This window comes from Triticum urartu, chromosome 7, assembly GCF_003073215.2.
Source record: "Triticum urartu cultivar G1812 chromosome 7, Tu2.1, whole genome shotgun sequence".
In the NCBI taxonomy this organism is placed as follows: Eukaryota; Viridiplantae; Streptophyta; class Magnoliopsida; order Poales; family Poaceae; genus Triticum; species Triticum urartu.
Genome location: NC_053028.1, coordinates 490,344,346 through 490,353,319, shown reverse-complemented (window position 1 = coordinate 490,353,319; position 8,974 = coordinate 490,344,346).

Genomic DNA, 8,974 nt, shown 5'->3' with positions numbered 1-8,974 from the left:
CTAGTGACGACGAAAACATAGAAAACTGGTCGTGGAGTTGCTTGTGTTTATGCTTGTCCTTCCTATTGTATCAGGTTCGTAGTTTACTTCTGTTAGAATGAAGGAGTTTGTAATGTCATCTGTATCTGGTTAAACAAGTTTCCTTATGTCAAGTTGTAGTTTGTTTATGTGATTGAGCAAGTTATTTAGCTTACTAAGTACTATGTTTATTCAGCAATCATGTGATTTTGAAGTAGTAATGTTGCTTTTTTACTCTAAAAACAACAAAATGCAAAGCAGTCTTTTTGCGCTGAGTACACTTTAGTTGTCCACACAAGCGCGTCTTCTAGAGGAGTGGCAGGATTGGTATGGGCCGGAATACACAGTTAGAGAGGCACAGGTTTGCAGTCTTTAGAGTCACCGGCATGTGTTACTTCAGGGGCCGGAGGCACGTGGATGGGGTAACAGAGTTGAGCTCCTAATACATAGTTGCAGGGTCACGGTTTGGAAGTGAGTCAAGGTTGTGTGACGTCATGGGGCATGTAAGAGTCATGGAAAGTGTCATGTGAGAGAGGCACCTGGATCCAGGTACGCAAGGCACGGGATTGCGACTTCTTGATGCACGGGTATCAACGTTGTGGGTGCACAATAGTGTGGTCTGAGAGGCATGTGTTGGAATGCTCGGTTAGAGATGCACTGTTCTGACGTTTGTGAAGAGACATGGGCGTGGTACCGTGACCATGTAAGTGTCTCGTGGCGTGACCCATTAGGCACGTAGATGCAGTTACGGAAGGCACGGAGGTGAAGACCCAAGAGGCACAGAAGTGGGGTTTTTGTTGTTGCGAAAATTCAAAAGTATGATACCAGAGGCATGCTTCCGAATACGAATTTAGGGAGTCACAGTTGTGAAACCTCTAGAAAGTCACGCGTGTCTGGCATCACGGGCATGGAGTGGTGTGGGCCTTTGAGAGGCATTACTGGCTCTTAACCCTCTGGATGCATGGTGGTGTGGTCAGAGAGGCTTGCTTGCTAATACTGAGGTAGTAAGGCACCATTGTGGATGCACAGGTGTGAGGTCTCTAACGGCGGGAGTCGGTGGGACCACATGCATTTGTTTGAATACTCATTTAGAGAGTCATGTTTGTACTCACGCCAGTCTCATTCTGTAGGTTGGTGGCATTCGGCAGCACACGGTTTCAGAAAGGGGGAATGTTTGTGAAACATCAAAGTCACCGGTGGTCACGTGTGAGTAGTATGTAGAGTCACGGCGTGTCGACGTGACACACGTATGTCTAGGGACGGACTTGGGTGGTTTATGGGGCATGGTCATCAACCGCCTGGATTGATAGTTGGGGCATGGGCACCGGCTTGTGTTCGAATGCTTGGTTACTGAAGAATCAAGGAACTACATCAATAAAAATAGTCTGTTGCTTCATTATTACAGTACGATGTGCGGTTAAACCGTCTTCTGGTGTTTCGATGGAGCTAGGCTCGTTCGCTTATCAACAACTTTTTATTGCGTGATGTCGTCGTAGATCTTTCTAATCTCATCGCCCATTTCGCTGGGTTTGATTGTATTCTGATCGCTAAATACTAGCTTGCACAGTTGTTGTGCTTTCCATTGTTCCGTGCCATCCTATAAAAAGGTCAGTGAAAAAAAAGGAGAAAAAACACATCAGTATTAGGTCATGCAGTTGTATGATACCTAGAAGATTTGTTGCGAGTTTTAAGCGAAAACTTACGTCGAAATTATCAATCTCTTCGATGAAGTGGTTGCCATCAAAGAGATGCGCGAACCTTAGAACAGCAAATGGGGTTTCACCTTTGTTCACCTTTGGAACGCCCTGTAAAACTTCAACACCCCATCTTGTATTTTCCTTTTCGAATTTTTCACCCAGTAATATTTCGTATACTTCTTTAAACCTGGGAACCTGGGAATAGCATATTGTTTTTGTTTTTAGAGATACATGTAGTGTAATTTGTAAAACTGAAAGATGGCATTATTTACAATTCTTACCACTTTGTCTTTATGGTTGTGGTATTTGTGATGGTCCTTTTCTTTGATGGCTTCGTTGTTTTCCATGATAGCAATCTGCTTCATTAGTTTGCCATCATGCACGTGTCGATCACGTTGATTTTTAGGTATTCTTGTCTTCTCAATTCTTCAAGAGAGGTTTCTTCAGGTTCGATGATTTGAAGCTTCCTTTATATCTGTCGAGCACCAATAGTGTGTATCGGTCTTCCTTTTCAAATGGCATGAATACCTGTTGTACAAAAGTTTTATTGTTAGAGGAGAGTTTAGAATATAGTATTCTGTTTTGAAATGCTTATTTTTATTTTGTTGTATAATCAATGGTTCACGTTCTGTTTGAGTGCCGTCCTGGCTTACCGTCGTGTTTGTGGTGGCAACATCTTTTACAGAACAATGTTTCTTGTCTGATGGTGCGACCTTTTTCTTGTTGTTGTCTGACTCTCTCTGGAATGTTTTCTGCATGGTCTTCCAATGCATCGTGGCCCTTTGCTTCTTTGCTTGTGTCTGCGTGCGTGTCTTGTTGAGGTTTCTGTGTTGTCGTGTAAAAGCGTGGTTAAAAATTAATTAAATATGCTCGTTATTTTCATTGTAGTTTAGTGTCCGTTCCCTAAGAAAATACTCAAATGTTTAAGTGTGTCTTTGAACATTTTTTTTGTAGCTTCACCTTTCAGCCGTTTCTGCCGGTGCTGCCTCTTTGAGCTTTTCTTCTTTGAGTGGAGGTTTTTGGAGCTTTTATTCTTTGAGTGGAGGTTTTTGTAGCTCCTCTGGATCTTTTTCGTTTTGTTCTTCCGTGGTGTCGTCATTTTTGTCTTGTGGCTGTTGAGACATAGAGGTAGGTAAATGAGATTGCATTTGTGTCTTTGTTCACTCAAATATCTAATTTCCTTAAAAGCAGGTTATCTCACTTCACCTTTTCAGTCTTTTGCATCGACATTGGCATCTCTGTTATTTCTTGCTCGGACAGCGGAGGTTTTCTGGCTTGGTCTACGGCAGTTACGCTGTCCGTTATTGGAACAACATCTTCTGATTGTTCCATTCCCTTGTGTTGTTGTGTTTGTTGGTCTTGAATATTGGTCCTCTCCTCTGTTTCTTGCATCTATCGGAATGCACAAAAAGTAATTAAAATGTGTCTGTTTTTTATATGCTATAGAAAGAAGTTTCGTAGCTTGACCTCTACATTCAATCTCTCTTTTGCCGTTCTTGTCACTTCTTCTCTGTCTTCTGGAGTTTTTGTACATTGTCGAGCGGTAGCAGCACTTTCTATCGCTTCTTAAGGCACATCTTCTGCTTCATTTGTTTCTTTCTTCTATTCAGTCAAAAAATGTAAATAAAGTTTGGACTTCATCTGTGCATGCATAACTTTTTTTTAACGTAGTAGGAGCAGGTGCGTGTAGCTTTACCTCGTTGGTCTTCGATGCTGGTGGCATGTCTTCTCGGTTGTATTTGTCACATGAAGACTGCTGTTTGGTCGGCGTACTGGGTACCATTTTAGTCGCCATTTGCCCTTGTTTTTTGGTTTGTTCTGTTTGTACCCCTTGCTGTTCTTCCGGATGACCGTCCTCGTTTGTTTCCTGCGTTTCATGAAAAAAGGAAAAGCATGGTTCATTGCTTGTAATTCTTGTGTTACTGTGACAGGTTGTGCTGGGCAGTACATTTCTTATAAATTTTGGAAAAATGGTTCTTGTTGAATTTTACCTTTGTGCCGGTGGTTGGGATATCCGTTTCTGCGTCCACTTTTTCTTTGCTTTGTATACCAGCCTTGTGTGTGTCACCAGGTGCAGTGTCTGAGGCTTTCTCCCCTGTATCGGTCATCTGAAATGCTCTTGTGCTGGAGAGCTGTTCTATATCAACTTTCTGTTTTGCATGGGCATCCTCTTCTCTTTGTTGTGCTTGTAATAGCTGATAGATGAAACAATATGATTTGACGGCATTTGGGCGAGGTGGGTTTGGAAGTTTTACCTCTTCTTTGTTGTTTTCTTCTTGTTTTTGTGCCGTGCTGTTAACGGTCGATGCTAGATAAGCCCGTGCCTCGTTTGCGGGAGCGTTGATATGATACTTGTCCGGCTGAGTGTATATTTTGTTGCAGATTTGTCAGCTAACTCAAGACCATTTCTAGTTTAGAGAGAAGAGACTTTTTAGAAATAAGAGACTGATTTTTATTACTCACTTCTTTGCTGCCTCCGATCATGTTCGTCTCTTGTAGTGCTCATGTTGATGCTTTTTAGGGAGCATCATCTGTTGTTGGGTTGCTTGTTCTATTGCTTCCATCCTCTTGCTCGGTGTTCTTGACGACATGCTGCTGTTGGCCTTTATGTTTCGGTGGCGTTCTCTTGCCGTGTCCCTGACAGAATTGAAGACAAATTTTTTAAGTTCAAGTTTGAAAGCATCGCTTTCAAGTTACATGGATGATGTATTTGTTCTCATTTACCTGTTTTTCATCGTGATTATCTGCTTCTGCAGCTACTTTTCTACCTTGTTCTTGCTGTTCTTCGGCACTTGCTGTATTGGTTGATACATGCTCTTTGCTTTGCTCTTTTTGCACCTTGTTATGTTCTTTTGTCTCCCTCTGGCTAATTCTCGAGGTTTGTGTTCTTGATTTTGTTATTATTTTCTTCCTTTCATGTTTGTTTTGTTGGTCTTCTTCTTCCTTCTTCCTTTTTCTCCTCGCTCCTGGTTCTGCTGTGGCTACGACTTCTTTCGTGTGGTTGCCATGTACAAGTGTAGTTTTGGCTCCTGTGTCTGCTCCATCCTGCAACTTCAGCGACGGCTCTTCTGGTAAGCTCACTGTGCAAACAATGTCCTGAAATTTTCTAAGTTGTTTGAGAGAATCAATCAGGGCCGTTGTTTGTTGCACCACTGAGTTCTTCATGTTTTCGTCTAATACCTCCTCTTGTTCGCTGCATTGGTGTCCAGGCCCGGTCTTTATTCTCGGTATCTGTTTTTTTTTCGTCGAGTACTTGTTTCAATGTTTCTTCTATCCTTGTGAATATTTCATATGATCCTGTGCTGGTGCCTGTGACTGATTGCTTGCTTCCACTCGTGCTGACATGTGCTTTGTCCCGGCGCTTGGTTGGGGTGGTAGTAGCTTGGTCGTTTGCTGGTGCTCCTATTGTTGTGCTGGTATCATCTATAATGAATGCGAAGGTGTTGCTGTGTTGGCATAGAAGATCCTCTCTTCTGTTCCTTTCCATGTCTGCATTGTTTCGGCAGAATGGAGTTGGTTAGACTGGAAACCATTTTTATAAGGTATCATGCATATATATTCAATAGGGCTATACCTTTATCTTGCCAAATTCATAGTCATCTAGTCGTGCTTTTCCGTCCTTTTTCATGTCTGCCATAGCTATTTTCTTTAGGTCACTCTCTCTTAGGTGGTTTGCTCACGATAATGATGTCTTGTCCATTGTCTTTGCAATCTTGCGCATTTCTATTGTGTCGGTCGGCAGCAGCAGGGAGTCGAGGTACATTATTACTGGTCCCTGTGCCAAACCATTGTGATGCTTTTTTTCTTTTCTTCCTGAGGCAACAACCTGTGCTTCTGCCATATCTTGGCTCCTTCCTTAATACTTTCGACGATTACCTCGCAGAAATCCATCTTTGCCATTTCTGGATAGTTCAAGTCCTTGACCATAATGGCTTGTTTGCTGAAGGTAGGGGAGGTTGTTCCATAGACAACGTTGTGGAAAAAAATAAGGAAAAATATTTTAACTGGTTTCCTGTTTGATTGTTCTTCATTTACTTTCACCAAGTTTCATAGTTCTTTAAATAGATCATCGTGATGGAAATCCATTTTCTTGAGGCCAAGTTCTGTGATCAGTTCTTTCACTGAAGTTGGGCTCTTCTCTGGCCTTGGTGCTGACTTTTCCATGCCGTTTGGGTATCCAAACACCTTGTGTATAACTTCCCTAGAAATATTGATTACTTTCAGCTGATCAGCGTCATCGAATGTTATTGTCATGCTTTCTGTGTCCAGGTTGTCGTAGATGTGTGCTGCAAGCGGTTTGCATATGGAGCACTTTATTTGGCATTCCTCTATGCTTCCAAACCCTGCCGTCCTAACATCTTGCCGGTGACGTTCTTTTAGTAATTTCCATGCTCTATTGACCTGATCAAATGCTGCTCCTACCTTGATTTCGCATTTGTCCTTATTTGTTGTTGCCTCATGTTCATTATCCGTTGGTGCTGCCAATTCTTTTCCACTTGTCTTCATCCTCTTTGTCCGCTTCTGTCTTGGTTTTCCCTGTGTAGAAAAAGAGTGTTTTGTTATAGAGGATGGTTTGGTTTTCATGGGTGTAAAGCAGTAGGAAAAATCTGTAGAGAAATTGTGTTTTACATCATTGCTGATGTCCTCTGCAGCGCCACCGTTTTCCCCTGCGGCGTCATCGCCCTCTGCACGAATGAGGTCATCATCATGTTTTGTGTCATCGTCGTCGGCGGCAGCATCATGCTCTGACTCTTTGCTAGCATCATCCTCGCCTTCTTCAAACCGTTGTCTTTTGTTTTTCTTCTTGGTTTTAGTTAGTTCATTCTTGACCCCTGTAACTGCTGGCGGGAGCACCATTAGAGGTCTTGGCTGCTGCTGCTGCAAGGTAGCACTGTCGCTGATGAGTTGATTTTTGTCCTTTGTCTTTTGTCTTTTTGTTCTAGGAGGAATGACAGTCTTGGTATCTGATGGCCTCTCTTTTTGTAGCTCCCTGCTCGAAGTTGGTGCTGGCACTTGCTCGGGTGCTTCGTTGTCCATGTTCCGCTTCGTTCGTTTTTCTGATGGGTCAGGAGAGATGAGTGGTTTTTCTGGATATGCACTGTTAAGTTCAGACAAAATCGTTTCAATATCTCCTCCTGCACAACCGTCACCTGCACGATGATTATGTAACAAAATGATTACGTAGCAAAATCGAGATAAATGTGATATAGTTTTCAAACCATGTCTTCCACGACTGCACAAAAAGAACCTGAAACTTAATCTACATAGATAGATAAGATAGCCCTTTTGTTTCATTTCCTAAGCTAAAAAGGCGATCAATCCATTGTTTTCTTGTTATATCAAGTTTTCTTCCTAACTCTTGGTTTGGCCAAAGAGTGATGGAAATTAGGGTCAGGTGTGAGCAGTATGGCTGCTGTCAAGTCCATATCAGTGAAGGGAGGTCTTTTTTTATATTGAAAAAACACTACAAATGATATTCTGTAAATATAATTGTAAGGTTTAGAGGGTAAGATAAAATGTTCTTGAATGAATAATGATACACATAGTGTGTGAAAATTTTCATCAAAGTGTAGTTCCCAAGATTGTGTGGGCGTAAGTGGTTAACTTACTGCTGCTGCTACATAGTTTTTGTTATATGGTTTGTGTGAGCCTTTTATAGTACCTTGCTGCACGGCAGGATGTTCCGTAGGTACCCTGTTTTCCTTATTACCATTCCTTGTTGCGTAAAAATGCCCATGCGTTAGCAGCAGTAGAAGCAAAATTTAATTTCATAGCAAAAAGAGGAGATGCATCCCGTGGACACAAAAAACGGCACTCCCGGAGAGGCACAGATTGATTCACGCTATAAGCACACATCTAGATCTATTATTGGAGCACGGATGTTGATATGAGAGAGGCACATAATTTGAAACAGATACAATCAACGGATATATAGAATCTTCTGTAAATAGCAGGTTTTGAATTTAAGGATGCTCTCATGGTTTGAATATAGAGCGGTGTCCTAGATAGTTCTGGCATGCACAATACGTTTTAGGCAAATATCTTGCAAGCAGATTTCTGTGGCGGATAGTTGTAGCATCCTATTGCACTCGTGTCTACCTTATTTCAATTTTGCTACAAAAGTCTAAACAGACTTTTTGGAAACGCGGTTTTGTGTGGCGGTTAGGGTTCATGTCCGTCAAAAAGGGGAAAACCTCTTTGATCGAACTATGGTAATGGAATGTAATGGATTAATATTTTTTTACCTTCATTGCTTGTGAGGGATTTGGCGCATCCACCGGCTGCTTTTTCTCCCTGCTCTCTGTTGGTACCTCCGTCGCGAGCAGGGGTCGTCGCCGTTAGTCGCCGCCGCCGGGAGAGGTTTTTTATGCTTTCGCGGGCACCCACCGACTGTCTGTATCTCGAAGTGGATGGTGGCTGGTGTGTGAGGCGAATGCGATTTGGATTTTTGGTTGGTCTACTGGATTGGACAATGCGGGCAGTAGGAGAGAGGAGGGTGTTCGAGAGAGGGGAACTGGTGGAGTGTTCGAGATTTTCGATGCGAAAGCAAAAGGAAGAAAGGAGTGGAGGGAGAGAGGGCAATGGTCCAACCGTCACGAATCTTCGACCGTCCGGTTTCACATCAAGATTGGTGTAACTTTCTATGGGCTTCGATGCGCGAGCGTTTTTTTTATTTTAGTGTGGTGGCATCGACGTGGGCATGGTTTGGTGTCACCCAGAGTCACGTTCGTGCCTGCGCGTGTTGCAGACGTTTTCTATGATGTGCCTACGTCTGTTTGGACATCAAGATCAGTGAAACTTTCTGTGTACTTCCATGAACTTGTTTTTTGCTTGCCATCTTAACTGTTAGTCGGTGGGATGTTAGCATTTTTTTGATTTTAGTGTTTTTGTGTGATCCACAGGGGCATGGCTTGGCGTTACTCAGAGTTACGTTCATGTTTTTTTGTTTTCCAAACGATTCTGCTCGCCAGTTCATTTGGAGAGGCATGGACATGAACTCATGGGAAGCATGTTAACGCATTGGTCAGAGTCAAGTTACCACGGTTGTATGCTTTTGTTATTTCCAAATGATTCTGCTCGCTTGTTCTCTTGGAGAGGAATGGATATGAAAACGGCGGGGGCTAGTATTGTTATTAGCCAGAGTCATGTTTGTCCATGAGTGTGTTACATGCATTTTCTCTGGCGTGTCACTATGAGGTGCGTGGAAGTGAAGCCGAGTTGGCACTGTGTTGCCAATGCAACAGGCACACTACTGGCGC